We start from the raw sequence: 24,194 nt of genomic DNA on the forward strand, positions 1-24,194 counted from the left end.
GACTACATCTTCTTTATCTTGACCAAATGGGTGGAATGGCTATCCCAATGCCCAAAATATTCACAGTTTTCAGTATCTTATCAATGGCTTCTCTTGCATTGCCAGGCATGAGCGGTTTTGTTGCAGAATTGATGATTTTTTTTGGAATACTAACCAGTCAAAAATATCTTTTAATGACAAAAATACTAATAATTTTTTTAAACACAATTAGAATTATATTAACTCCTATTTATTCATTATCCATGTTACGGCAGATGTTCTATGGATACAAGCTTTTTAATACACCAAACTCGTATTTTTTTTATTCTGGTCCGCGAGAATAACATCCAGAAAACTGCCAAATAAAATGCGTCCCAAGCCGAAATATCACAAGTACCACCTTGTCCTGGACCATCGCAAGGAAAACTATAACCAAAATCTTTTTTATCTGGCATTAACTTGAAACCACGTGCATCCAAAGTACCTTTTACTAAGATCAATATAGTTGTATGTAAACCTAGAGCAATAGCATGATGAACTAAGAAATCTCTGGGTCCTATTGTTAAGAATAGAGAATTACTACTCTCATTTATAGCATTTAACCAACCGGGCAACCATATGCTTCGCCCCGCATTGAACGCCGGACTATTCGTTGAAGATAATAGTACATCGAAGCCGTATGAAGTTTTACCATGCGCAGATTGTATCCATTGGGCAAGTATGGGTTCGATCAAGATTTGTTTTTCCGGAGTGCCAAAAGCAAGCATGACATCATTATGGACATAAAGTCCCAAAGTATGGAACCCCAGAAACAGGCTGGCCCAACTTAAATGCGATATTATAGCTTCTTTGTGGTCTAACATTCTTGCCAATACATTATCCTCGTTTTGTTCTGGATTGTAATCTCTAATAAAAAATATAGCTCCATGAGCAAAAGCTCCTGTCATAATGAATCCTGCGATGTATTGATGATGAGTATATAACGCCGCTTGAGTAGTAAAATCTTGCGCTATAAACGCATAAGCAGGTAAAGAGTACATGTGTTGAGCTACCAAGGAAGTAATAACTCCTAAAGAGGCTAGAGCAAGACCTAATTGAAAATGAAGTGAATTATTGATTGTGTCATAAAGACCCTTATGTCCACGCCCCAATCTACCCCCTGGAGGAATGTGTGCTTCTAAGATCTCTTTTATACTGTGGCCAATCCCGAAGTTGGTTCTATACATGTGACCAGCTATCAGGAAAAGAATTGCAATAGCTAAATGATGGTGCGCAATATCGGTCAGCCATAAGCTTTGCGTTTATGGATGGAATCCCCCAAGAAGTGTCAGAATGGCAGTTCCTGCTCCCTGAGGGGTACCAAATAAATGACTAATGGAATCTGGGTTTTGAGCATAAAGATTCCACTGGCCTGTAAAAAGTGGACCTAATCCTTGAGGATGTGGCAATACACCTAAAAAATTATTCCATCGAACGTATTCCCCTCTAGCTCCTGGAATAGCGACATGAACTAAATGTCCTGTCCAAGCCAAGGAACTGACTCCGAATAGTCCTGACAAATGATGATTAAGACGGGATTCGAAAAAATCGTCTTATCATCTTATATCTACTTTTATCTATATAATTATATATATAATTAGTATTTTATTTTTTAAATCGACCATTTTTTTTTACAGAAATATAGTATGATTTGACATCAGAATCGCAAAATGTTAAGGAAATTTAGATTATTGTATATACAAAATACCTAATTTTAAATTAGTATCATTACTATTACAGATCAAACAAGATATCTATAAAATATGGAAGGAGGAGAAGAACGCTTTTAACTTATGGTAAAAAATTTATTTCTACCAGGATTTTCACAAGAAAAAAAAGAAAAAAACCCCGGCTCGGTTGAATTTCAAGTATTAAATTTCACCAATAAGATACGAAGACTTACCGCACATTTGGAATTGCACCGAAAAGATTATTTATCTCAAAGAGGTTTACAAAAAATTTTGGGAAAACGACAACGGCTACTATCTTATTTGTCAAATAAAAATAGAATACGCTATAACAAATTAATAAATCAATTGGATATTCGGGAGTCAATAATTCGTTAATTGAATTTGAAGAGTCATTTTGAATTATTCGATTTTTTAGGTCTTGAATCTTGATTAATTTTTTTTCTTTCGAAATTCATGGAAGAATAAATCGAGGAAAAACCTATGAATGGGACAGCTAAAAGAAAAGATCTCATGGTAGTCAATATGGGACCTCACCACCCATCAATGCATGGTGTTCTTCGACTTATTGTTACTCTAGATGGTGAGGATGTTATTGATTGTGAACCATTATTGGGTTATTTACATAGAGGGATGGAAAAATTGCGGAAAATCGAACAATTATACAATATCTGCCTTATGTAACACGTTGAGATTATTTAGCTACGATGTTCACAGAAGCAATAACCGTAAACGGACCAGAACAGTTGGAAAATATTCAAGTACCCCAAAGAGCCAGCTATATTCGAGTAATTATGTTGGAATTGAGTCGTATAGCTTCTCACCTATTATGGCTGGGACCTTTTATGGCGGATATTGGTGCACAAACCCCTTTCTTCTATATTTTTAGAGAAAGAGAATTAATATATGATCTATTCGAAGCTGCGACAGGTATGAGAATGATGCATAAAGAATTCGAAATGAAAGGGTTGGGTTTGCTTTGACCGTTAAAAGTAGGTAACCCGTTCCTCCTGTCTTTTGTTTGTCTCTATTGCATTCTATCTCATCGTATCCCGTTCGGTTCTGCGATATTTGAGAATCGCCGTCAATACCTCGGTGTAGGTTCGGGATACTCCCTTGTTCCACAGTCCGGGGCTATTTAAACTAACCAATTCAGAATTCTCTGATGTACTAGTATTAGCAATAGCAAGTGCATCTTTGATGTAGTCATCAATTCTCCCGAGAGGCTACAATTGCCGCGAGCAAACATATTAATGATGAGGAAGGCATTTTTGTTTTTGCTATGCTACAAATACTTTACTTGTTCTGCTATTCTGCACAAGCCTGGCTAAGAAAGAATTACGAAGGGTAAAAATATGCGGATTAAAAGTTAAAGCTTAGGACATACTTTTTTTTATTTAGAAATATCCACCATTTACGAAAATTTTGTTTCTTTTTTAAGAAAACAGTAAGGTAAGGCCATTCCATTTCGACAAAATACCCACACCCAAGTTCCATAGCTTTGGGTCCGCTAGCCCGATCATGATTTTCTTACCCCCAGAGGTAAGGGTCCTTACCTTTTTGGCTGGTTGTGGGCGAGGAGGGATTCGAACCTCCGACACCGTGGTTCGTAGCCACGTGCTCTAATCCTCTGAGTTACAGGCCCCATCTCGTCTCCACTGGATCTGTTTCCCGAAGTACCCTAAAACTAAAAAAAGGGAACCTTCCCTCTCCCCAGCCATTTCATTTAAAAAATACAAATTATTGCTTTTACCCAAAATTTGTATGACTTCTCCAAATGTAATAACTAAAATTCCTACAGATAATAACGATCCACATAAAAGAGCTGCATAGCCAAATATCATCATACTTACGTGCATCATTAACCAATGAGATTGTAAAGTGGGTACTAATATTGCAGATTGATGGATTTCGGTTAAAACACCCGAAGCAGCAAAGCCTTGGGTAAAAATAACACTCGGTGCGATTATTACACTTAAATCATTTTTATGCTTTTTAAAACAAAAAACTATATGAAAAATAGAAAAACCCTAGGAAAGAAAGATTAATGATTCATATAAATCACTAAATGGTAAATGGCCCGACAAAATCCAACGAGTAATTAACAATCCCGTTATACAGAAAAAGCTTATTATCATACCATTTTTGGACAAATCATGAAATCCTAAGATTTTATTGACTAATAGAGTTATCAAATGAGTTAAAATTACAATTGATACGACCGAAAACGATATATGAGTTAATATATGCTCTAAAGTTGAAAATATCATAAAAATAAGGTGTCCCAATAACTAATACTAGGAAGATAAATCAGAAATTGAATTCATTTTAGGACTTACTCTTTTAGAGTAAAAGATGCCATGCCGCAACTCGGACTCGAACCGAGATGCTCTAGCACTGCTTCCTAAGAGCAGCGTGTCTACCAATTTCACCATAGCGGCTTACCCGAAATCATAATAACCTATTTATTGTAAATCGTCGAGATTGAAAGAATAAATTCGAAAGATGCAATTTTTTTTAGTAATTAAAAAATATTAAAGAAACAAAAGAATTGTATTCTAATTATTTCTTTTTTTTTCTTTGTTTACTTCTCTGGTCGGGGAACGCATTAAATATTTACCTAAACCGGTAGGTCTCTGAGCGGATCCTACATTAGCCCCAAGACGTTGGTCTCTAACTAGAAAAGTAAATGCTTGAGCTTGAGAAGCTTCTGGACCAGTGGGCCCATAAAATTCACTCGGATAAGCAGTATTATTAAACCAGACAAAGCAACAAGCAATAAAGCCAAAAACAGATAAAGCACCTAAACTATAAGACAAATAAGCTTCTCCGGACCATACAAGTGCACGCCGAGCCCACGCAAAAGGTTTGGTTAAAATATGCCAAATTCCACCAAGTATACAAATCGAACCCAACCATACATGCCCCCCAATTATATCTTCCAAATCGTCCACACTAACAATCCATCCCTCTCCTCCAAAAGGTGATTTTAGTAAATAACCAAATATAATACTTGGACTAAGGGTCAAGTTGGTAATTTTTCTTACATCCCCCCTCCCGGAGCCCAGGTATCATATATACCCCTAAAATAAAGAGCCTTGAATACTAGAAGAAAAGCACCTATGCCTAACAAGATTAAGTGAATACCTAAAATTATAGTCATTTTATTTCTATCTTTCCATACATAACCGAAGAATGGAAAAGATTCTTCAAGAGTCTCAGGTCCAAGAAGTGCATGATAAATACCACCAAAGCCCAATACTGCAGAGGAAATTAAGTGAAGTACTCCGGACACAAAGTATGAAAAGGTGTCTATAACCTCCCCCCAGGACCAACCCCCTAACCTAGAGTTGCTAGATGGGGAAGTAAAATTAAGCCTTGCTCATACATGGGCTTCTCGAGTACGAAATGAGCCACTTCAAATAGGTTCATTACTCCGGCCCAGAATACTATTAATCCGGCATGGGCTACATGAGCTCCCAGTAGTTTACCGGATAAATTAATAAGTCGGGCATTTCCAGCCCACCAAGCGAAACTACAGCTACCCAACTAATATGCATACTTAAATACCGTTACTTTATAGCTAGATTTCGTTGTGAAAGACCTATTTTACTGGATATTTCATGGGTAGAGCCAAAGAGTGTAAACTGTACAAGTTAATAATATGAATGAAATCCGGGAAGGGGCTCCGGTGTATAGAGAGGATCTCGCCGTTTAAAAAGTAATCATAGAAACGATGGAACCCACCATTTCTTTATCTATTTCTATTTTATTTACTATGTTTTTTCTCAATTCAATACACTTTCATATGGATATGTTAAACGCTTTTAAATAAAAAGCAAAAAATGGTGGTTAGGAAGGTTATAGTAGCAAAAGCCATTGAAATTCTTACTTTATACATTGGAAGAATCCATTTTTGTTATTAATAGACTGGGCAGGAAAAAAGAATAACTGAAAGAAAAAAATCAAATTGTTATTCATCAAAGTATCATTTACTCAATGACCAGAATTAAACGAGGATATATAGCTCGAAAACGTAGGACAAAAATTCGTTTATTTACATCAAGCTTTCGGGGGGCTCATTCAAGACTTACTCGAACTATTAGTCAACAGAAAATCAATCAGATTTTTGTTCAAGAATGAAATCTTATTGGAACTGTCTAGTTCATCCTTCAAAACCATATACCATCCCGGATCTGATGAAATAGGATGAATTGAGACAGTATTTTGTAAATACATAATTATCTTGAATATATTAACCATTTCTTTACTTTCCGATCACCCAGAAAGAACAAAAGAAACATCTTGTTCTTTCTTCAGCAATTTCTGATCTCTAGTAGACCTCTCAGTAGGATTCGAACCCAGATACAGTTCTAACCATCTGTCAGAGAAAAAAGAACGATTGGCTCTGTATCAATGGAATCTCATCATCCATACATAACGAATTGGTGTGATATATTCAAATCATAACATATGAACAGTAAAAACTAGTATTCTTATTGAGACTAGAACTCATAGGGAAGAAAATCTATTTATGAATGGAATCAAATATAAATGGAATAAAAAATGCAGTATATACAAACAAAGATATTCGGTTATTGGTAAAAAATCAATATACTTCTAATGTCGAATCGGGATCAACTAGGACAGAAATAAAGCATTGGGTCGAACTCTTCTTTGGTGTCAAGGTAATAGCTATGAATAGTCATCGACTACCGGTAAAGGGTAGAAGAATGCGACCTATTATGGGACATACAATGCATTATAAATGTATGATCATTACGCTTCAACTGAGTTATTCTATTCCACCTCTTAGAAAGAAATGAACTTAAATCAAAATACTTAATAGCATAGCGATACATTTATACAAAAATTCTACTCCGAGCATACGCAATGGAGCCGTAGACAGTCAAGTCAAATCCAATCCACGAAATAATTTGATCTATGGACAGCATCGTTGTGGTAAAGGCCATAATGCCAGAGGAATCATTACCGCAGGGCATAGAGGGGGAGGTCATAAGCGTCTATACAGTAAAATCGATTTTTGCCGGAATGAAAAAGACATATATGGTAGAATCGTAACCATAGAATACGACCCTAATCGAAATGCATACATCTGTCTCATACACTATGGGGATGGTGAGAAAAGATATATTTTACACCCCAGAGGGGCTATAATTGGAGATACCATTATTTCTGGTACAGAAGTTCCTATTAAAATGGGAAATGCCTTACCTTTGAGTGCGGTTTGAACTATTGATTTACGTAATTAGAAGTAACCAATTAGGTTTACGGCGAAACCTAGAAATCGATCACTGATCCAATTTGAGTACCTCCACAGGATAGACCTCAACAGAAAACTGAAGAGTAACGGCAGCAAGTGATTGAGTTCAGTAGTTCCTCATATAAAATTATTGGCTCTAGAGATATAGTAATATGGAGAAGATAAAATTGTTTCAAGCACTGACAGAACCAGAGGCGCCCCTTGTTTCAAAGAGGGGGGCGGGTTATTCACATTTCATTTGATGGTCAAAGGCGAATTGAAAGCTAAGCAGTGGTAATTCTAAGGATTGGATTCCCCGGGGGAAAAATAGAGATGTCTCCTACGTTACCGAACTATGCGTAAGTAGCGACGTAATTTCATAGAGTCATTCGGTTTGAATGCTACATGAAGAACATAAGCCAGATAAAGGAACAGGAAGACCTAGGATGTAGACGATCATAACATGAGTGATTTGGCGGATTTGGATTCCTATATATCCACTCATGCAGTACTTCATTATGTGATATATATAAGATCCATCTGTATAGATATCATCATCTACATCCAGAAAGCCGTATGCTTTGGAAGAAGCTTGTACAGTTTGGGAAGGGGTTTTGATTGATCAAAAAAAAAGAAGAATCCACTTCAACCGATATGCCCTTAAGCACCGCCATACATAACATAGAAATCACACTCGGAAAGGGTGGACAATTAGCTAGAGCAGCAGGTGCTGTAGCGAAACTGATTGCAAAAGAGGAAAAATCGGCCACATTAAAATTACCTTCTGGGGAGGTCCATTTGATATCCAAAAACTGCTCAGCAACAGTCGGACAAGTGGAAAATGTTGGGGTAAACCAGAAAACTTTGGGTAGAGCCGGATCTAAATGTTGGCTAGGTAAGCGTCCTGTAGTAAGAGGAGTAGTTATGAACCCTGTAGATCATCCCCATGGGGGTGGTGAAGGGAGGGCCCCAATTGGTAGAAAAAAACCCGCAACTCCTTGGGGTTATCCTGCACTTGGAAGAAGAAGTAGAAAAAGGAATAAATATAGTGATAATTTGATTCTTCGTCACCGTATTGTTATTTATCGGATATAGAATAAAATAGATCCACTTCTTTTTGTTCCTACTGAATAGAATTGTTCCATTTTTCCTAAAAACCTAGAACAAATATAAATCCTTTACCAGATATAATTGACTGCAAATGGGGTTCCATAGTATATTTTTTAGTATCTTTTTTCTAGTGCAATAAAGTTACATAGTGTCTATTTTTTGCTGAAAAAAAAAGAGGGGTATTCTCATGGGTTTGCCTTGGTATCATGTTCATACTGTGGTGGACGAAATTGTGATCAACAATATTAGCTCTTTGGTATGTGCACAAAAACATTAACTCAGCACTTTCTTTTCACAACTCCGTTCAACTAACCAGCAAGTGTACTGGGTCGTCCAAGTAATAAACCTTACGTGAGTAAGGGTCGATCCCACAGAGATTGTTGGTATGAAGCAAGCTATGGTCACCTTGTAAATCTCAGTTAGGCAGATTAAATTGGTTTATGGATTTTCGAATAATTAATAATAAAATAGAAATAATAAAAGGGATAGAATACTTATGCAGATTCATTGGTGGGAATTTCAGATAAGTGAATGGAGATACTGTATGGCTCAAGAACGCCTACTTTCCTATTGCTTCAACTCAATCCTTCTTACTCCTTTCCATGGCAAGCTGTGTATAGGGGTTCACCGTTCGACGATGGCTACTTTGTATCCTCTCTGGAAAATGGTCCTCTGCGCTGTCACACGCATGGCTAATCGTCTGGAGGCATCACACTGGCCGAAGGCTACATCCCATCCTCGAGTGAAAACTACGCTCACGCGCTCTGTCACAGCACGGCTAATCACTGGTTGGTTCCCGCTCCTGCTGGAATAGAATCCCTTGATTCTTTTGCGTCTGTCACTAACGCCCAGCACTTGCGAGTCTGAAGCACGTCACAGTCATTCATTACCGGAATCCTACTCGGAATACCACAGACAAGGTGAGACTTTCCGGATTCCCAGGATCTTATTCGGAATACCACAGACAACGTTAGACTTTCCGGATCCTCATGAATGCCGCCATCCATCTAGCTTATACCACGAAAATTCTGTTGGGGAATCTAAGAGATACACATTCAAGCTCGGTTGCATGTAGAACGGAGGTGGTTGTCAATGACGCGCGTTCATAAGTGAGAATGATAATGAGCGTCACATAATCATCACATTCATCATGTTCTTGGGTGCGAATGAATATCTTGGAATAAGAACAAGTTGAGAATTGAATGAAAAGTAATAGTAATTGTATTGAAACTTGAGGTACAGCAGAGCTCCACACCCTTAAACTATGGTGTGCAGAAACTCCACCGTTGAAAATACATAAGTAAAAGGTTCAGGCATGGCCGAATGGCCAGCCCCCTGAGTGATCAAGTGACCGAATAATCAAAGGCTAAACAGTCAAGAGATTAAACTGTCAAAAGATGTCTAATACAATAGTTAAATGTTCTATTTATAATAAACTAGCTCCTAGGGTTTACATGAGTAAGTAATTGATGCATAAATCCACTTCCGGGGCCCACTTGGTGTATGCTTGGGCTGAGCTTTATCAATCCACGACCTGAGGCTTCTCTTGGAGTTGAACTCTGAGTTATGACGTGTTTTGGGCGTTCAACTCCGGATCATGACGTTTTTCTGGCGTTTAACTCCAGACAGCAGCATGTACTTGGCGTTCAACGCCAGGTTACGTCGTCAATTTCCGAATAAAGTATGGACTATTATATATTGCTGGAAAGCCCTGGATGTCTACTTTTCAAAGCCGTTGAGAGCGCGCCAATTGGAGTTCTGTAGCTCCAGAAAATCCATTTCGAGTGCAGGGAGGTCAGATTCCAACAGCATCAGCAGTCCTTTTGTCAGTCTTTTTCAGAGTTTTGCTCAAGTCCCTCAATTTCAGCCAGAAATTACCTGAAATCACAGAAAAACACAAAAACTCATAGTAAAGTCCAAAAATGTGAATTTAACATAAAAACTAATGAAAACATCCCTAAAAGTAGCTTGAACTTACTAAAAACTACCTAAAAACAATGCCAAAAAGCGTATAAATTATCCGCTCATCACAACACCAAACTTAAATTGTTGCTTGTCCCCAAGCAACTGAAAATCAAATAGGATAAAAAGAAGAGAATATACTATAAATTCCAGAATATCAATGAATATTAATTATAATTAGATGAGCGGGACTTTTAGCTTTTTGCTTCTGAACAGTTTTGGCATCTCACTTTTTCCTTTGTAGTTTAGAATGATTGGCTTCTCTAGGAACTTAGAATTTTGGATAGTGTTATTGATTTTCCTAGTTAAGCATGTTGATTCTTGAACACAGCTACTTATGAGTCTTGGCCGTGGCCCTAAGCATTTTGTTTTCCAGTATTACCACCGGATACACAAATACCACAGACACAAAACTGGGTGAACCTTTTCAGATTGTGACTTTAGCTTTGCTAGAGTCCCCAGTTAGAGGTGTCCAGAGCTCTTAAGCACACTCTTTTTGCTTTGGATCATGACTTTAACCACTCAGTCTCAAGCTTTTCACTTGGATCTTCATGACACAAGCACATGGTTAGGGACAGCTTGATTTAGCCGCTTAGGCCTGGATTTTATTTCCTTGGGCCCTCCTATCCATTGATGCTCAAAGCCTTGGATCCTTTTTACCCTTGCCTTTTGGTTTTAAGGGCTACTGGCTTTTTCTGCTTGCTTTTTCTTTTTCTTTTCTATTTTTTTTTCTTTTTTTCGCCAATTTTTTTTTTCGCCATTCACTGCTTTTTCTTGCTTCAAGAATCAATTTCATGATTTTTCAGATCATCAATAACATTTCTCTTTGTTCATCATTCTTTCAAGAGCCAACAGTTTTAACATTCATAAACAACAAGATCAAAAGACATATGTACTGTTCAAGCATTCATTCAGAAAACAAAAAGTATTGTCACCACATCAATATAATTAAATTAAATTCAAGGATAAATTCGAAATTCATGTACTTCTTGTTCTTTTGAATTAAAACATTTTTCATTTAAGAGAGGTGAAGGATTAATGGATTTTATTCATAGCTTTAAGGCATGGTTACATACTAATGATCATGAAATAAAGACACAAAACATAGATAAACACAACATCAAAAACCGAAAAACAGAAAGAAATAAAGAACAAGGAATGAATCCACCTCTAGTGGCGTCTTCTTCTTGAAGGTCCAACAATGTCCTTAAGCTCTTCTATGTCCCTACCTTGCCTTTGTTGCTCCTCCCTCATTGCACTTTGATCTTCTCTTATTTCTTGGAGAATGATGGAGTGCTCATGATGTTCCACCCTTAATTGTTCAACATTATGGCTCAAACCTTCTAAGGAAGTGTTGAGTTGTTCCCAATAGTTGTTGGGAGAAAAGTGCATCCCTTGAGGCATCTCAGGGATTTCTTGATGATGAGCTTCCTCATGCATCTCTTGAGAACCGTGAAGGGTCTCTCTTGCTTGCTCTATCCTCTTCTTGGTGATGGGCTTATCCTCTTCTATGAGGATGTCTCCTTCTATGATAACTCCAGCTGAGTAACATAGATGGCAGATAAGGTGAGGAAAAGCTAGCCGTGCCATGGGGGAAGGCTTGTCGGCTATTTTGTAGATTTCATTGGAGATGACCTCATGAACTTCTACTTCCTCTCCAATCATGATGCCATGAATCATGATGGCCCGATCCACAGTAACTTCAGATCGGTTACTAGTAGGAATGATAGAGCGTTGAATGAACTCCAACCATCCTCTAGCCACAGGCTTGAGGTCCAGTCTTCTTAGTTGGACTGGCTTGCCTTTGGAGTCTCTCTTCCATTGAGCTCCTTCCACACAAATGTCCATAAGGACTTGGTCCAACCTTTGATCAAAGTTGACCCTTCTAGTGTAGGGGCGTTCATCTCCTTGCATCATGGGCAAGTGAGACGCCAACCTCACATTTTCCGGACTAAAATCCAAGTATTTCCCCCGAACCATTGTGAGATAATTCTTTGGACTCGGGTTCATACTTTGATCATGGTTCCTAGTGATCCATGCATTGGCATAGAACTCTTGAACCATTAAGATTCCGACTTGTTGCATGGGGTTGGTTAAGACTTCCCAACCTCTTCTTCGGACTTCATGTCGGATCTCCGGATACTCATTTTTCTTGAGCTTGAAAGGGACCTCAGGGATCACCTTCTTCTTTGCCACAACATCATAGAAGTGGTCTTGATGGCTCTTGGAGATGAATCTTTCCATCTCCCATGACTCGGAGGTGGAAGCTTTTGTCTTCCCTTTTCCTTTTTTTGAGGATACTCCGGCCTTAGGTGCCATTGATGGTAATGGAAAAACAAAAAGCTTTATGCTTTTACCACACCAATCTTAAAATATTGCTTGCCCTCGAGCAAGAGAAGAAAGAATAGAAGAAGAAGAAGAAGAAGAAGAAAGTATGGTAGAGAGGGAGAGAGGTAGGTTCGGCCTAGGTGAAGAAGAAGGGGTTGTGTTGTGTGAAAATGAAGTAGAATGGAATGGTATTTATAGGGAGAGGGGGGAGGGTGTGTTCGGTCATTTAGGGTGGGAATGGGTGGGAAATTGGTTTTGAATTTTTGGAGGTAGGTGGGGTTTTTGGGGAAGAGTGGGTGGATGTGAATTGTGAAGGGATTTGGGAAAGAGTGTTTATTGGGAAGAGAGATTCAGAGATTGAAGTTGTTGGGAAGTGTGACATGGGGAAGAGAAATCACAAAAATAGGATTTAGGAGGTAAGGTGGGAATATGTTAGGTGGGGATCCTGTGGGGTCCACAGATCCTGAGGTGATCCTGTGGGGTCCACAGGTCCTGAGGTGTCAAGGAATTCCATCCCTGCACCAAATAGGCATGTAAAATGCCTTTGCACACCATTCTGGCGTTTAAACGCCCATTGGTGCACATTCTGGGCGTTCAACGCCCATGTAAAGCATGTTTCTGGCGTTGAACGCCAGTTTCATGCTTGTTACTGGCGTTCAGCGCCAGTTTTTCCTCTCTAGGCACATTCCTGGCGTTCAGCGCCAGAATGTTGCTTGTTTCTGGCGTTCAGCGCCAGAATGATGCTCTGTTCTGGCGTTGAACGCCAGCCAGATGCATTTTACTGGCGTTGAACGCCAGTCTGTGCGTCCTCCAGGGTGTAAATTTTTTCTTCTGCTGTTTTTGATTCTGTTTTTAATTTTTATGATTTTTTCGTGACTCCTCATGATCATGTACCTAATAAAACACAAAATAACTATAATAAAAATAAAAATAAGAATTAGATAAATAAAATTGGGTTGCCTCCCAACAAGCGCTTCTTTAATGTCAATAGCTTGACAGTGGCTCTCATGGAGCCACAAGGTGATCAGGTCAATGTTGTATAGTTGCCAACACCAAACTTAGAGTTTGGATATGGGGTCTTAACACCAAACTTAAAGTTTGGTTGTGGCCTCACAACACCAAACTTAGAGTTTGACTGTGTGGGCTCTTCTTGACTCTGAACTGAGAGAAGCTCTTCATGCTTACTCTCTTTTGTCACAGAGGGATGGCCATGCGCCTTAAACACAAGGTAGTCCCCATTCAATTGAAGGACTAATTCACCTCTGTTGACATCTATCACAGCTCCTGCTGTGGCTAGGAAAGGTCTTCCAAGGATGATGCAATCATCCTCTTCCTTCCTAGTGTCTAAGATTATGAAATCAGCAGGGATGTAAAGGCCTTTAACCTTTACTAACACGTCCTCTACTATTCCATAGGCTTGTCTCAATGACTTGTCTGCCAGTTGTAATGAGAACAAGGCAGGTTGTACCTCAATGATCCCCAGTTTCTCCATTACAGAGAGTGGCATAAGATTTATCCCTGACCCCAGATCACACAGAGCTTTTTCAAAGATCATGGTGCCTATGGTACAAGGTATTAAGAACTTGCCAGGATCTTGTTTCTTTTGAGGTAGAATTTTCTGAATCCAAGTATCCAGTTCATTGATGAGCAAGGGAGGTTCACTTTCCCAAGTCTCATTACCAAACAACTTGGCATTCAGCTTCATGATAGCTCATAAATATTGAGTAACTTGCTCTCCAGTTACATCTTCATCCTCTTCTGAGGAAGAATAGTCTTCAGAGCTCATGAATGGCAGAAGGATATTTAATGGAATCTCTATGGTCTCTATATGAGCCTCAGATTCCTTTGGATCTTTAATAGGAAGCTCCTTCTTGCTTGAGGGACGTCCCAGGAGGTCTTTCTCACTAGGATTTTCGTCCTCCTCCTCCCTTGTGCATTCGGCCATATTGACTATGTTAATGGCTTTGCACTCTCCTTTGGGATTCTCTTCTGTGTTGCTTGGGAGAATACTGGGAGGAGTTCCAATGACTTTCTTACTCAGCTGGCCCACTTGTGCCTCCAGATTTCTAATGGAGGATCTTGTTTCACTCATGAAACTGAAAGTGGCCTTTGACAGATCAGAGACTACATTGGCTAAATTAGAAGTATTTTGTTCAGAATTCTCTATCTGTTGCTGAGAAGATGATGGATATGGCTTGCTATTGCCCAGCCTATTACGTCCACCATTGTTAAAGCCTTGTTGAGGCTTTTGTTGATCCTTCCATGAGAAATTTGGATGATTTCTCCATGATGGGTTATAAGTGTTTCCATAAGGTTCACCCATGTAATTAACCTCTGCCATGGCAGGGTTCTCAGGATCATAAGCTTCTTCAGAAGCTGCCTCTCTAGTACTATTGGATGCATGTTGCCATCCGTTCAGATTTTGAGAGATCATGTTGACCTGTTGAGTCAACACTTTGTTCTGAGCCAATATGGCATTCAGAGTATCAATTTCAAGAACCCCTTTCTTCTGAGGTATCCCATTGTTCACGGAATTCCTCTCAGAAGTGTACATGAACTGGTTATTTGCAACCATGTCAATGAGTTCTTGAGCCTCTTCAGGCGTTTTCTTCAGGTGAATAGATCCACCTGCAGAATGGTCCAATGACATTTTCGAAAATTCAGATAGGCCATAATAGAATATATCTAATATGGTCCATTCTGAAAACATGTCAGATGGACATCTCTTGGTCAGCTGCTTGTATCTTTCCCAAGCTTCATAGAGGGATTCACCATCTTTTTGTTTGAAGGTTTGAACATCCACTCTCAGCTTGCTCAGCTTTTGAGGAGGAAAGAATTTATCCAAGAAGGCAGTGACCAGCTTATCCCATAAATCCAGGCTGTCCTTGGGTTGTGAATCCAACCATATTCTAGCTCTGTCTCTTACAGCAAAAGGGAAAAGCATGAGTCTGTAGACTTCAGGATCAACTCCATTCATCTTTACAGTCTCACAGATCTGCAAGAACTCAGTTAAAAACTGATAAGGATCTTCAGATGGAAGTCCATAAAACTTGCAGTTTTGTTGCATTAAGGCAACTAGCTAAGGTTTCAGCTCAAAGTTGTTGGCTCCAATGGCAGGAATGGAGATGCTTCTTCCATCAAACTTGGACGTTGGCTTTGTGAAGTCACCAAGCATTCTCCTTGCATTATTATTATTTCCGGCTGCCATCTCTTTCTCTTGTTCGAAAATTTCTGAAAGGTTATTTCTGGATTGCTGTAATTTAGCTTCTCTTAATTTTCTCTTCAAAGTCCTTTCAGGTTCTGGATCAATTTCAACAAGAGTGCCTTTATCCCTGTTCCTGCTCATATGAAAGAGAAGAAAACAAGCAAAGAAAGAGGAATCCTCTATGTTACAGTATTAGAGATTCCTTTATGTTAGTAGAAGAAGAAGGGGGTAGAAGAATGAAGAAAGATGGATTCGGATTTATGGATGAAGAGAGGTGAAGAGAAGTGTTAGTAAATAAATAATTAAATAGAAGAAGAAAAGAGAAGGGAGATTTCGAAATTAATTTTGAAAAAGGGGTTAGTAATTTTCGAAAATTAAAGATAAAATTAAAATTAAAATTAGAATTTGAAACAATTAATTAATTAAAAAAAGAATTTTTGAAAAAAGGGTAAGATATTTTCAAAAATTAGAGAGGGAAAAATAGTTAGGTGGTTTTGAAAAAGATAAGAAACAAACAAAAAGTTAGTTAGTTGATTGAAAAAGATATTGAAATTAAATTTTAAAAAGATAAGGAGATAAGAAGTTAGATAAGATATTTTGAAATCAAATTTTGAAAAAAATAAAATTTTGAAAAGGATAAGATAAAAAGATAAGATAGAAATTTTAAGAGAAAGATATTTTGAAAAAAAATTAATTTTTAAAATGACTTAACTAACAAGAAACTACAAGATAAGATTCTAGAATTTAAAGATTGAACCTTTCTTAACAAGAAAGTAACAAACTTCAAATTTTTTGAATCAATCACATTAATTGTTAGCATATTTTCGAAAATATGATATAAAGATAAGAAAAAGAATTTTGAAAAATAATTTTTAAAATTTTTCGAAAATAAAAAAAAATGGAAAAGATATGAGTTTTTTGAAAAAGATTTTGAGAAGATAAGATTTTTAAAATTGAAATTTTTGACTTGACTGGTAAGAAACAACTAATTTTAAAAAAATTTTGACCAAGTCAACCCAAAATTTCGAAAATTTGGAGGGAAATAAGGAAAAGATATTTTTTTGATTTTTGAATTTTTTATGATGAGAGAGAAAAATAACAAAAATACTCAATGCATGAAATTTTTAGATCAAAACAATGAATGCATGCAAGAATGCTATGAATGTCAAGATGAACACCAAGAACACTTTGAAGATCATGATGAACATCAAGAACATAATTTTAAAAAATTTTTGATGCAAAGAAAACATGCAAGACACCAAACTTAGAAATTTTTAATGCTTGTAAAATATGAATGCAAAGATGCACATGAAAAACAAGAAAAGACACAAAACAAGAAAACATCAAGATCAAACAAGAAAACTTATCAAGAACAACTTGAAGATCATGAAGAACACTATGAATGCATGGAATTTTTGAAAAATGCAAGAAAAATTTTTAAAAGCATGCAATTGACACCAAACTTAAAAATTGACTCAAGACTCAAACAAGAAACACAAATATTTTTGGTTTTTATGATTTTCTAAAATTTTTTTGGATTTTTATTAATTTTTTCGAAAATATAGCTTGGAAAAACGAAAAATAAAAAAAAATTTTGAAAAAAATTTTTGAAAAGAAAATTACTTAATCTGAGCAACAAGATGAACCGTTAGTTGTCCAAACTCGAACAATCCCCGGCAACGGCGCCAAAAACTTGGTGGACGAAATTGTGATCAACAATATTAGCTCTTTGGTATGTGCACAAAAACATTAACTCAGCACTTTCTTTTCACAACTCCGTTCAACTAACCAGCAAGTGTACTGGGTCGTCCAAGTAATAAACCTTACGTGAGTAAGGGTCGATCCCACAGAGATTGTTAGTATGAAGCAAGCTATGGTCACCTTGTAAATCTCAGTTAGGCAGATTAAATTGGTTTATGGATTTTCGAATAATTAATAATAAAATAGAAATAATAAAAGGGATAGAATACTTATGCAGATTCATTGGTGGGAATTTCAGATAAGTGAATGGAGATACTGTATGGCTCAAGAACGCCTACTTTCCTATTGCTTCAACTCAATCCTTCTTACTCCTTTCCATGGCAAGCTGTGTATAGGGGTTCACCGTTCGACGATGGCTACTTTGTATCCTCTCTGGAAAATGGTCCTCTGCGCTGTCACTCGCATGGCTAATCGTCTGGAGGCATCACACTGGCCGAAGGCTACATCCCATCCTCGAGTGAAAACTACGCTCACGCGCTCTGTCACAGCACGGCTAATCACTGGTTGGTTCCCGCTCCTGCTGGAATAGAATCCCTTGATTCTTTTGCGTCTGTCACTAACGCCCAGCACTTGCGAGTCTGAAGCACGTCACAGTCATTCATTACCGGAATCCTACTCGGAATACCACAGACAAGGTGAGACTTTCCGGATTCCCAGGATCCTACTCGGAATACCACAGACAAGGTTAAACTTTCCGGATCCTCATGAATGCCGCCATCCATCTAGCTTATACCACGAAGATTTTGTTGGGGAATCTAAGAGATACACATTCAAGCTCGGTTGAATGTAGAACGGAGGTGGTTGTCAATCACGCGCGTTCATAGGTGAGAATGATAATGAGCGTCACATAATCATCACATTCATCATGTTCTTGGGTGCAAATGAATATCTTGGAATAGGAACAAGTTGAGAATTGAATGAAAAGTAATAGTAATTGTATTGAAACTTGAGGTACAGCAGAGCTCCACACCCTTAAACTATGGTGTGCAGAAACTCCACCGTTGAAAATACATAAGTAAAAGGTTCAGGCATGGCCGAATGGCCAGCCCCCTGAGTGATCAAGAGACTGAATAATCAAAGGCTAAACAGTCAAGAGATTAAACTGTCAAAAGATGTCTAATACAATAGTTAAATGTTCTATTTATAATAAACTAGCTCCTAGGGTTTACATGAGTAAGTAATTGATGCATAAATCCACTTCCGGGGCCCACTTGGTGTATGCTTGAGCTGAGCTTGATCAATCCACGAGCTGAGGCTTCTCTTGGAGTTGAACTCTGAGTTATGACGTGTTTTGGGCGTTCAACTCCGGATCATGACGTTTTTCTGGCGTTTAACTCCAGACAGCAGCATGTACTTGGCGTTCAACGCCAAGTTACGTCGTTAATTTCCGAATAAAGTATGGACTATTATATATTTCTGGAAAGCCCTGGATGTCTACTTTCCAACGCCGTTGGGAGCGCGCCAATTGGAGTTCTGTAGCTCCAGAAAATCCATTTCGAGTGCAGGGAGGTCAGATTCCAACAGCATCAGCAGTCCTTTTGTCAGCCTTTTTCAGAGTTTTGCTCAAGTCCCTCAATTTCAGCCAGAAATTACCTGAAATCACAGAAAAACACACAAACTCATAGTAAAGTCCAGAAATGTGAATTTAACATAAAAACTAATGAAAACATCCCTAAAAGTAGCTTGAACTTACTAAAAACTACCTAAAAACAATGCCAAAAAGCGTATAAATTATCCGCTCATCATACTGTTGTATTAAATGATCCCGGCCGCTTACTTTCTGTCCATATAATGCATACGGCTCTGGTTGCTGGTTGGGCCGGTTCGATGGCTCTATATGAATTAGCAGTTTTTGATCCCTCTGATCCTGTTCTTGACCCAATGTGGAGACAGGGTATGTTTGTTATACCCTTCATGACTCGTTTAGGAATAACCAATTCGTGGGGCGGTTGGAGTATCACAGGAGGTACTACGCCGAATCTGGGTATTTGGAGTTATGAAGGTGTGGCTGGAGCACATATTGTGTTTTCGGGCTTGTGCTTTTTGGCGGCTATCTGGCATTGGGTCTATTGGGATCTAGAAATCTTTTGTGATGAACATACAGGAAAACCCTCTTTGGATTTGCCAAAAATCTTTGGAATTCATTTATTTCTTGCAGGGGTGGCTTGTTTTGGTTTTGGCGCATTTCATGTAACAGGATTGTATGGTCCTGGGATATGGGTGTCCGATCCTTATGGCCTAACCGGAAGGATTCAATCCGTAAATCCCGCATGGGGGTGTAGAAGGTTTTGATCCTTTTGTTCTGGGGGGAATAGCCTCTCATCATATTGCAGCAGGGACATTGGGCATATTGGCGGGCCTTTTCCATCTTAGTGTATGTCCACCCCAACGTCTATACAAAGGATTGCGTATGGGAAATATTGAACCGTCCTTTCTAGTAGTATCGCTGCTGTATTTTTTGCAGCTTTTGTTGTTGCTGGAACTATGTGGTATGGTTCAGCAACAACTCCAATTGAATTATTTGGCCCCACTCATTATCAATGGGATCAGGGATACTTCCAACAAGAAATATATCGACGAGTTAGTGCTGGGCTAGCTGAAAATCAAAGTTTATCAGAAGCTTGGTCTAAAATTCCCAAAAAATTAGCTTTTTATGATTACATCGGCAATAATCCGGCAAAAGGGGGCTTATTTAGAGCGGGCTCAATGGATAATGGAGATGGAATAGCCGTCGGTTGGTTAGGACATCCTATCTTTAGAGATAAAGAGGGGCGTGAACTTTTTGTAAGGCGTATGCCTACTTTTTTTGAGACATTTCCAGTTATTTTGATAGACGGAGACGGAATTGTTAGAGTCGATGTTCCTTTTCGAAGAACAGAATCGAAGTATAGTGTTGAACAAGTAGGTGTAACTGTTGAGTTCTATGGTGACGAACTCAACAGAGTCAGTTATAGTGATCCCGCTACTGTGAAAAAATATGCTAGACATGCTTAATTGGGTGAAATTTTTGAATTAGATCGTGCCACTTTGAAATCAGATGGTATTTTTCGTAACAGTCCAAGGGGTTGGTTTACTTTTGGACATGCTTCGTTTTCTCTTCTCTTCTTTTTCGGGCACATTTGGCATGGTGCTAGAACTTTGTTCCGAGATATTTTTGCTGACATCGACCCCGATTTGGATGCTCAAGTAGAATTTGGAACATTCCAAAAACTGGGCGATCCGACTACAAGAAGGCAAATAGTCTGATTCGGATAGAACGTTATTTTTTTGTTGTTTCTTTTTTACTATACTTTTGTTTGGGGTGATTTAAATTAAATCATAGGGAATTTGATTAATCTTGATTTGAATGATTGTATTTTTTTACTCTAATCTAATAAACAGGTATGAAAGCTATAATTGTAAACCAGGATGAAATCTATGGAAGCATTGGTTTATACATTCCTCTTAGTCTCGACTTTAGGAATAATTTTTTTTGCTATCTTTTTAAGAGAACCCCCTAAAGTTCCAACTAAAAAGACGAAATGATTTTTCATTATCTCGATTGAAGTAATGAGCCCCAATATTGGTATATTGGGAGCTCATTACTTCAACTAGTCTCCGTGTTCTTCGAATGGATCTCTTAGTTGTTGAGAGGGTTGCCCAAAAGCAGTATATAAAGCATACCCAGTAAAACTTACAAGTAAACCAGATATAGAGATAGCAACTAGGGTTGCTATTTCCATTTTTCTCAAATTTCAAGACCACAATGAATCTATAGGATAAAATCCTATATTTACAGTGAAATGGTATACAAAGTCAACAGATCTCAATGAATAAAAAATAGGATTTATAGCTACACAAACCGTTGAGAGTAGTTCTAGATCTGGTCCAAGACGAACTACTGTAGGGGCTTTATTGAAACTGTTGAATTCAGAATATGGTAAAGTAGCTCCGGAGTGGGGAACTACTCCTTTAATGGGTGTTGCAATGGCTTTATTTGCTATATTTCTATCTATTATTTTAGAAATTTATAATTCGTCCATTTTACTGGACGGAATTTCTATGAATTAAATTCATAAGAACCGACTAACTATCTTTTTTATTTATATATTTTTTAAATAAAAGGGGTAAATTTACCCATTTTGGTTTTTTATTTCTAGGCCAATTCATTTTGAATTTGGTAGTTTGACCGTGGAATTTCGTTCTTTCTTTATTTCCGGAATATGAGTGTGTGACTTGTTCTAATTGATCTTATTGCAAATACAGAACAAAAATAAAGGATCTGTCATCTTGATAGAGATGGTTTTACCCCGTCAGATATTATTTTCTAGTATCTGGAGCACGGAATATATAAAATAGATTTTAAAAAGTATTAGAACTATGATTCATACTTAATATTTCGACCTCGCAACCGGACTTTAATAAATTTTTATTAGAAGATACGTAAGTTAGAATAAATAAAAAAATTTTGATTCTTTCAAATAAAATTGCCACTGTTTGTCTTTTTTTTATCAAAGCAAAAAAATGTCTTTTGATTTCTTTTTTCATTCTATCCTATCTATTTCTTGAATAAGTGATAATCCAGGAGTTCTTACTCAGGGAATTTTTGGACATTAAAGGTTTTTTGAATCATTGTGGTTCTGGTATGAATCTGAGGTTTTGTTTAATTGTTCATAGGGTCTTAACAAGAGAATTCTTATCAATACTAATAATAAAGAAGACGGCACTAAAAAAGTCGCACTCTACAAAAAAATCAAAGAAAAATGAAGTAAATATAATATTCAAGAGGCCTGTAAAGATCAAGATAAAGACGAGTGCGCCGACTTGAGATTTTGGCATTATAACCCTGCACAGATCAATTTAAGGATTTATATATTTTTCTTATCTTCAAATAATATTTGGAATAATAGGATTAAATTAAGAAGTTTAAAACTTTTTATTATTTAAATTTAACATATCCGTTTCCGTTATAACCAGTATTGGGTTTTTCTGTTTGAGCCGTACGAGATGAAATTCTCATATACGGTTCTCAGAGGGGGAGTTCCTTTGGTTTACCTATCTCAATAAAGTCTATGATTGGTTCGAAGAACGTCTTGAGATTCAGGCGATTGCCGATGATATAACTAGTAAATATGTCCCTCCTCATGTCAACATATTCTATTGTTTAGGAGGAATTACACTTACTTGCTTTTCAGTCCAAGTAGCAACGGAGTTTGCTATGACCTTTTATTATCGTCCGACCGTTACTGAGGCTTTTGCTTCGGTTTAATATATAATGACTGAGGCTAACTTTAGTTGGTTAATCCGATCTATTCATCGATGGTCGGCAAGTATGATGGTTTTAATGATGATCCTGCACGTATTTCGTGTGTATCTTACCGGCGGTTTTAAAAAACCTCGTGAATTGACGTGGGTTACGAGCGTTGTTTTGGCTGTATTGACCGCATCTTTTGGTGCAACTGGTTATTCCTTACCTTGGGACGAAATTGGTTATTGGGCAGTCAAAATTATAACAGGAGTACCCGAAGCTATTCCCGGAATAGGATCGTCTGTCGTGGAATTATTAAGGGGAAGTGCTAGGGTGACCACCAATGGATCAATGGGATCTCCCCCTTTCAAAATCGGACGTGAAAGTTTCCTTTCATCCGGCTTAAATAATTAAGTCCAAAATAAAGAATAATGAATTTCTGCGTTCAAATTCTATAAAATGGAGAATCAAATAATCTAAAAATTTTTACTCTTTACTCAAGTTATCACTAAAGAAAAACCCAACAACTTTTCATTGTTGATGAACTCCTTTTCTCAATTATCGCAGAAAAGAGGTATAAAATTTTTGAGTAGTCTACTCCCCTCGAATGGAGAATCTCCTTCATTTTTAATTGAAATTTAAAGAGTATCCCTAAATTCATAAGAGATTTGCTTGTCTATCTTATGTATAATTTCATGTGATCTTTTAGGCCCAGACTTAACCTCGATGGTTATGCCACGATGTCCTTATTATATAAGCCTATATGCGATAGATAAACTTCGAAAACCATGATACTTTTGCTGATTTGAACACAAATTCCGTTCTTTAGAAAAGAAATGGAATAATGGAATTATAGTAAATTCCCACAAAAGGTCCTTTTTTACGAGGTAAAGCTTATATTTCTTTGTTACTAAACCATAGATCTATTCCCCTTTTCAATTAAATGGGAAATATTCCCTATACCCAAAATTCTGAGTTTCATGTTACTCACTTCCAGAGACACGTCAGATCTGGGACATCCCAAATCAATTGATTGGAATGACAGTTTATTGTTCAAAATCTGTACAATAAAAATTTTGATCAAATCACACATCGCAGTAAACTAGACCTTCTAATTCTTTAAGAGGTTCATCCAAAAGATTCGCGATATAACTAGGAAGACGTTTCAAATACCACACATGGGTTACTGGGCATGCGAGTTTTATATAGCCCATTTGATATCTACGTATCCGAGAATCAACAAATTGATAACCAGAGTTATTCTTTGATAAAGGATCACTATGAGTCAGACTCAATAGAATTTGATCAATCCTTTTTTCTGTCGTTAAGGTAGAGAACTGAACCAAGAATTCTCTTTCTTTATCATCAATCGAATCACTGTTCGAGAACCAGGATTCTATTTTATCATTAATCCAATCACCATTCACGTTTTTTCTTTTTCTTATCAAGGAATAGATCGCTTTACTTGTATAACTTAGATGTCTTGTATTTCTCAAAAAAGCGATTCGATTGATGGGATTTGGTATGATACTTATGAGATCGAAGAGATTCCAATATTTCTTCTTAGAACGTATTGATTTGACCCCATAAGCTGGACCACCACCCCCTAGCATGTTGCCGCCAGAAGCAAAA

The 24,194-nt window shown here is 37.6% G+C and overlaps 4 pseudogenes; 3 read left to right on the plus strand and 1 right to left on the minus strand.

Moving 5' to 3' along the window:
* Window positions 1-245: 245 nt before the first annotated feature.
* On the minus strand, window positions 246-3,427 carry LOC130933896 (photosystem I P700 chlorophyll a apoprotein A2-like; annotated as a pseudogene).
* Window positions 3,428-6,403: 2,976 nt separating this feature from the next.
* Window positions 6,404-8,012, plus strand: LOC130933897 (50S ribosomal protein L2, chloroplastic-like; annotated as a pseudogene).
* Window positions 8,013-8,266: 254 nt separating this feature from the next.
* Window positions 8,267-20,363, plus strand: LOC130936258 (photosystem II CP47 reaction center protein-like; annotated as a pseudogene).
* A 1,899-nt stretch (window positions 20,364-22,262) lies between these two features.
* LOC130933898 (cytochrome b6-like) lies at window positions 22,263-22,976 on the plus strand (annotated as a pseudogene).
* The last annotated feature ends 1,218 nt before the right edge of the window (window positions 22,977-24,194 follow it).

The sequence above is a fragment of the Arachis stenosperma genome, chromosome 6, assembly GCF_014773155.1.
Source record: "Arachis stenosperma cultivar V10309 chromosome 6, arast.V10309.gnm1.PFL2, whole genome shotgun sequence".
Lineage (NCBI taxonomy): Eukaryota > Viridiplantae > Streptophyta > Magnoliopsida > Fabales > Fabaceae > Arachis > Arachis stenosperma.